The sequence below is a fragment of the Coregonus clupeaformis genome, chromosome 2, assembly GCF_020615455.1.
Source record: "Coregonus clupeaformis isolate EN_2021a chromosome 2, ASM2061545v1, whole genome shotgun sequence".
In the NCBI taxonomy this organism is placed as follows: domain Eukaryota; kingdom Metazoa; phylum Chordata; class Actinopteri; order Salmoniformes; family Salmonidae; genus Coregonus; species Coregonus clupeaformis.
In genome coordinates, this window is record NC_059193.1 from 31,771,353 (window position 1) to 31,778,712 (window position 7,360).

Genomic DNA, 7,360 nt, shown 5'->3' on the forward strand with positions numbered 1-7,360 from the left:
TCTCTCTCTCTCTCTCTCTCTCTCTCTCTCCTGTCTACACTTGACATTGGTGTTTCAACACCACCATCCCGGCTGCAGGAAGTCATGTTTCTGGCACTGACCACCACACGGGATTTAGCTGCTACCTGGGGCAGGAAGCTGGTTCAAGGATGCTAGGAGGCAGTGAGGGGGAAGAAAGGTTGAACGGGGAGGACGGAGGGGTAGAGTGGGGCTCAAATGAGAGTTTTCAGCTATATTTTTCATAGCTGTCTATTTACCACCACAAACCAATGCTGGCATTAAGATTGCACTGAATGAGTTGTACAAGGCCATTAATCAACAGGAAAACGCTCATCCAGATGCAGCGCTCCTAGTGGCCGGGGACTTTAATGCAGGGAAACTTAAATCCGTTCTACCTAATTTCTACCAGCATGTCAAATGTGCAACCAGAGGGAAAAAAACTCTAGACCACCTTTACTCCACACACAGAGACGCATACAAAGCTCTCCCTCGCCCTCCATTTGGCAAATCTGACCATAACTCTATCCTCCTGATTCCTGCTTATAAGCAAAAACTGAAGCAGGAAGCACCAGTGATTCGGTTAATAAAAAAGTGGTCAGATGACGCAGATGCCAAGCTACAGGACTGTTTTGCTAGCACAGACTGGAACATGTTCCGGGATTCTTCAGACAGCATTGAGGAGTACACCACATCAGTCACTGGCTTCATCAATAAGTGCATCGATGATGTCGTCCCCACAGTGACCGTACGTACATACCCCAACCAGAAGCCATGGATTACAGGCAACATCCGCACTGAGCTAAAGGGTAGAGCTGCCGCTTTCAAGGAACGGGACTCTAACCCGGAAGCTTATAAGAAATCCCGCTATGACCTCCGACGAACCATCAAACAGGCAAAGAGTCAATACAGGTCTAAGATTGAATCATACTACACTGGCTCTGACGCTCGTCGGATGTGGCAGGGCTTGAAAACTATTACAGACTACAAAGGGAAGCACAGCCGCGAGCTGCCCAGTGACACAAGCCTACCAGACAAGCTAAACCACTTCTATGCTCGCTTCGAGGCAAGCAACACTGAAGCATGCATGAGAGCACCAGCTGTTCCGGACGACTATGTGATCACGCTCTCCGTAGCCGATGTGAGTAAGACTTTTAAGCAAGTCAACATTCACAAGGCCGCTGGGCCAGACGGATTACCAGGGCGTGTACTCCGAGCATGTGCTGACCAACTGGCAAGTGTCTTCACTGACATTTTCAACATGTCCCTGACCGAGTCTGTAATACCAACATGTTTCAAGCAGACCACCATAGTCCCCGTGCCCAAGAACTCTAAGATAACCTGCCTAAATGACTACCGACCCGTGGCACTGACGTCTGTAGCCATGAAGTGCTTTGAAAGACTGGTCATGGCTCACATCAACAGCATAATCCCAGAAACCCTAGACCCACTCCAATTTGCATACCGCCCCAACAGATCCACAGATGATGCAATCTCTATCGCACTCCACACTGCCCTTTCCCACCTGGACAAGAGGAACACCTACGTGAGAATGCTATTCATTGACTACAGCTCAGCATTCAACACCATAGTGCCCTCTAAGCTCATCACTAAGCTAAGGATCCTGGGACTAAACACCTCCCTCTGCAACTGGATCCTGGACTTCCTGACGGGCCGCCCCCAGGTGGTAAGGGTAGGTAACAACACATCTGCCACACTGATCCTCAACACGGGGGGCCCCTCAGGGGTGCGTGCTCAGTCCCCTCCTGTACTCTCTGTTCACCCATGACTGCATGGCCAGGCACGACTCCAACACCATCATTAAGTTTGCCGACGACACAACAGTGGTAGGCCTGATCACCGACAACGATGAGACAGCCTATAGGGAGGAGGTCAGAGATCTGGCCGTGTGGTGCCAGGACAACAACCTCTCCCTCAACGTGACCAAGACAAAGGAGATGATTGTGGACTACAGGAAAAAAAAGAGGACTGAGCACGCCCCCATTCTCATCGACGGGGCTGTAGTGGAACAGGTTGAGAGCTTCAAGTTCCTTGGTGTCCACATCACCAACGAACTATCATGGTCCAAGCACACCAAGACAGTCGTGAAGAGGGCACGACAAAGCCTATTCCCCCTCAGGAGACTAAAAAGATTTGGCATGGGTCCTCAGATCCTCAAAAAAATTCTACAGCTGCACCATCGAGAGCATCCTGACTGGTTGCATCACCGCCTGGTATGGCAACTGCTTGGCCTCTGACCGCAAGGCACTACAGAGGGTAGTGCGTACGGCCCAGTACATCACTGGGGCAAAGCTCCCTGCCATCCAAGACCTCTATACCAGGCGGTGTCAGAGGAAGGCCCTCAAAATTGTCAAAGACTCCAGCCACCCTAGTCATAGACTGTTCTCTCTGCTACCGCACGGCAAGCGGTACCGGAGTGCCAAGTCTAGGTCCAAAAGACTTCTCAACAGCTTCTACCCACAAGCCATAAGACTCCTGAACAGCTAATCATGGCTACCCGGACTATTTGCACTGCCCCCCCACCCCATCCTTTTTACGCTGCTGCTACTCTGTTAAGTATTTATGCATAGTCACTTTAACTCTACCCACATGTACATATTACCTCAACTACCTCAACTAGCCGGTGCCCCCGCACATTGACTCTGCACCGTTACCCCCCTGTATATATAGCCTCCCTACTGTCACTTTATTTTACTTCTGCTCTTTGTTTTTCTCAACACTTTTTTTTTGTTGTTGTTTTATTCTTACTTTTTTTGTTTAAAATAAACGCACTGTTGGTTAAGGGCTGTAAGTAAGCATTTCACTGTAATGTCTGCACTTGTTGTATTCGGCGCATGTGACCAATAAAATTTGATTTGATTTGATTTGAAATGGGTAGAGCTATGTCAACAAACAGCTCCAAGTTCTAACAAAGTCAGTGGGACAATAGTCAGAGGGTTTGTGAGTTCAGACCGCTGAGTGTTTGGGTGTAAACGGGCCCGTGTGATCGCCTGTTGTTGTTGTGTATAGGCTAGCTCTCCAATATGCTTAAAACTCAGGGTGGAAATATCCCTATGAAGGATGCTAAGGTAGCGGAGCATATCTTGGGGATTGGTCAAGCGAGGGTGGGGTGGGCGAGGTATTGATGTCTTTTTCAAGGCAGAATGTGTTAGGGATAGTGGTTAAACAGACATTATCTCACATTTCTTTTAGACTAACATTTTGTTTTCAACAGTGGAGATTTGTATAAACCTTGCTGTCTGTCTCTCCGACATTTGCAACATTGTTTCAATATTCAAATTTGATATCCTGCTGTCCCATAGTAATGCACGTGTTGGGAGTCGGGACAAGACAGACAGGCAGACAGCGTTTCTCAGCTAGTCGAAATCATGAATCAGCTGGCATCATTTTTATGGATAATACAAAAAAATGTAAATTGAAAAAAGGTAGAACGAAATGCAGCAAATTTGCTGTCTTTCCAGCTTCAGTTTGAAGTGATTGTGTTACTGTAGCTGTGTTGTTGGCTAGCTCCTCTGGACAACAATGTCCTGACGAGTGAGCACATTTTCTATGCCAGGCGAAATTGCGCCTCGTTAGCTCATTGTTATGGATGTATCCAAATAAATGTCACTAGAAAACAGCTTAAACAAATGCAAATGCAGCTACTTTGCTGTTATTCTGGCTGCACCGTTTGATGTGACTGTAAATTAGCCGTAGTTGGCTAGCTAGCAAGCAAGGGATAAGAACGTTGACAGCCAGTATGGCAATGGAACATTTAGAACGAACGACTGGGTCGCGTCCATAGATACAGAACAAAAAGACTGAACGATTTGGTCGCGTCTCTAGCGACCCTAGATTTGTGTCGGGATTATATCTTGGGGAAGGATTAAATAGTAAATTAAGGCTAGATTTGACCAATATGACTGGAAGTCAGAGAGATTCTGCTCTGTCTACTTTCACACCCCTCGTGACCACCCACTAGTTTCCCAGCTCTCTGTGGGATGTGGTGATTTTGTGACCTCATTGTTGTATCAGAGTAGCTTCTAATTTTTCTGTGATACAGTGTGTCTTCTATCTAAAAATACACAAATAACAAATAACACAAAATGGTAAATGTTGTTTGTGTACAAAACATGTTGAATTGGGAATATGAACTTAGTCTTTCTCAAGACTGGATGTTGGCATGCAATTGTATGCATGTGCGTGTACAGTATGTATGTTTGCTGTCCAGTTGTGTGTGTGTGTGCGCAGTCATCACCCTGTGTGACTCAGTGAAAGGCAAGAACCACTCAACCTTTGGAGAGCAGAGAGGTGTAGCACATGGTCTGGCCAGTGTTTTCCCAATCAACTGGGGTAGTGTGGGTGTGTGTAATCACTATGATCTCATATAGACTCCAGCAGCTACTAGACTTGACTAAACAGAGGCAGTGAAATTGCACTTGGCCTTGCTCTCTTGTTTACTAGCTTCCAACAACAAGCCAAATAGCTGGTTTCTCCCTGGAACCACAATGTCTCTCTGTGTTTTCGTCGACTCACTTTCCTGTTTTTACAAGTATCACCAGCTATTGTTTTCCCTTCACAAGGATGTTTAGATACCTAAACCCCGGTCGGCACCTGTGTGTCTGTTTGTGTGTGTGGTTCTCTGTTGGGGTCTCCAAAGTGAGAGGTGGGGGACAGAGAGGATGTATATGTTTGAGTGAGGGAAAGGCAGAAGAAATGCTCCAGTCACACACACAAGAAATGTGGCAGCCAGACTACTACCAGCACAAAGGAAGTCTCCCCCACATGAAAAGTATTGTCAGATGCCAGCCTACAAACGCAGACCAACTTAGGAGGGAGGAAGGAGAAAGGAGGGGGGAGGACAGGGAGATAAATGAGCAATGGCCCATCAGATCCTCTCTGATCTGTCGTCTCTATTGCATGCTCTGCTTATCTGCTATGTGAAACAAGAGAGCGCAACAAAAGCCAGAGCCAAATGTAACCATCTCCCTATGGCCTTACTATGTTACACTCCCTGAGGCTGTCTGTGTTTTTGTCTGTAAATGTTTTCTTCCTTTTCCTTAGCTCCTATGTATTTGTATGTAGTGACTATAGCGCAGGAGTCTCCAACCTTTTCTAGCATGAGAGCTACTTTTATATTATGAAACATGTCACGAGCTGCTCATTAATTTGTTCCTAGCGTTCAAATAGGCACTCTCTTGGTATTTTCTTGAATCCCATTTCCTTGGTTTTATTTTTGCCTGGTCTTTTATTTTTCCAGTTTTTCACTCTCAAAATTACAAGTATTCATACACAAACAATGGAATTGGATGTTCCGAGTCCATGTCAATGCTTAAAGTAACTGCCCAGTGCTTCCAGATTTCTATGAAATTTGACCTATAATTACTTACAATATGAGTGAAATCGTTTTTCTTCCCAAAATTTGTAATTAAGTATGTTAAAAAGCAGCGTATCTGTGTTGGAATGGTGTGGGCGTACTCCAACAACAGAATGATGTGGCCGTATACCGGTCATAAAAAATATTCATGGCAGTAGGCTGCTGATTGTACAGCTAATCCTCCTCAGGGAGATGACATTATGTTCTATGAGGAAATAGCAAGCATTTTGAGTTTTTTTTTCTCCAATTCATGCTTTGGCCACATACGAGTATAGGACAAGTCAACAACATTGTTTGGGTGTGAGTTAACAGAATATGATTTTTTTTTCAAGTGAGATTTTCAGTGGGCAGTTACTTTAAATCACATCAGATTTAGGGCTGAATTTTGAGGGCATAATTGTTTTTGTGTGTTTAATTTTACCCCCTTTTTCTCCTCAATTTCGTGATATCCAATTGCTGATCAAATTCCGATCTTGTCTCATCGCTGCAACTACCCAAAGGGCTCGGGAGAGGCGAAGATCGAGTCATGCGTCCTCCGAAACATGACCCGCCAAGCCGCACTTCTTAACACCTGCTCGCTTAACCCGGAAGCCAGCTGCACCAATGTGTCGGAGGAAACACTGTTCAACTGACGACTGAAGTCAGCTTGCAGGCGCCCGGCCCGCCACAAGGAGTCGCTAGAGCGCGTTGAGCCAAGTAAAGCCCCCCCGGCCAAACCCTCCCCTAACCCAGACGATGCTGGACCAATTGTGCACTGCCCTATGAGACTCCCGGTTAACCCCAGGCTGTAGTGACGCCATGACCGCTGCGCCACTCGGGAAGCCGGGCTAAATTTTTCGAAAAACTAATTTAGATTTTTGAAAGAGAGGAATGTGCTGGTCTACAAAGTTTTTGCTGCTGTATATGTTATCACAGAGTTTGAAGACAGTTATCTTTAACACTAACTGGCAACACAAAGTGAATGATAGACAAACGTGCGCACCACACAGACATACTGTACAGGGGCAATATTGCTGGAAATTAATTAGCAGTTATTGTGTTATGTTTGGCTTTTTAAGCCAATTGTGGCTAACCAGGGGTGAGATATTGTCAGTGTGGATGTGATTGGATAGTAGCCGGAAGCTTGAGGTATCTGATACTTGTGAGATTTGTTTGAGGTGGAACGCGTGAAAAATACATGCACTTTCAGAATTGTTTGGCGAGCTACTCAGAGGTGCGCTGCGAGCTTCTGGTAGCTCGCGATCGACCTGTTGGAGACCCCTGGACTAGTGACAGATGAATTATCTGAGTGCCAAAAAGGCGATTTAGCATTATTCTAAAGAAATGTAGCAGTAGCTGCTCTGGAATGTGTGTGTTTGTAATGCATAGTAAAGCTTAGGATCAGACTACATAACCTAAGGGCAGTGTTTCCCAAATGGTCACCGGTGGTCACTCCTCGGCTGTTTGTGTAAGACGCTTTCCTTTGCTTCTCCTGTTCCACTCCAGTGGTGAGGATGACAAGTGGAATGCACACAAACACTAAACAGGTAAGGTAGACCACTACCGTGCTACTTTTCTCTCCTTGATGTTCTCCACTCTTTGAATTCTCAATTGCTCCTAAGAGTCCAGCTTGAAGTTCACTACTAGGTTCTCTTGACTGCTTGACTTACTTCAAATGAAGCCTGTAAAACTTCTAAAGTCGTAGGTCTTGACCGATTCTTACTGTTTGCTTTGTAGAACAAAAAAAAAAATAGCACTGAAGATTTGTGCTAATCATTACCACACGCCCTCCCACAGATGTGAAGGTTGAGACTGTTGGGAGTTAACACCCACCTTCACAGATGTTATGTTAATTAGGACAGGGAGTAGTGGTGTGTTTGGTTGCGTGTGTGTATACTATAATAGAGAGAGAACTGTTAAGGACTCCCCCCAGCTCTCCAAATGGGGGTAATTGGTTGTAGGAGAGCTGCTTTAAGTGTGAAATGGATCCCCTGTTTGTTTAGGAGA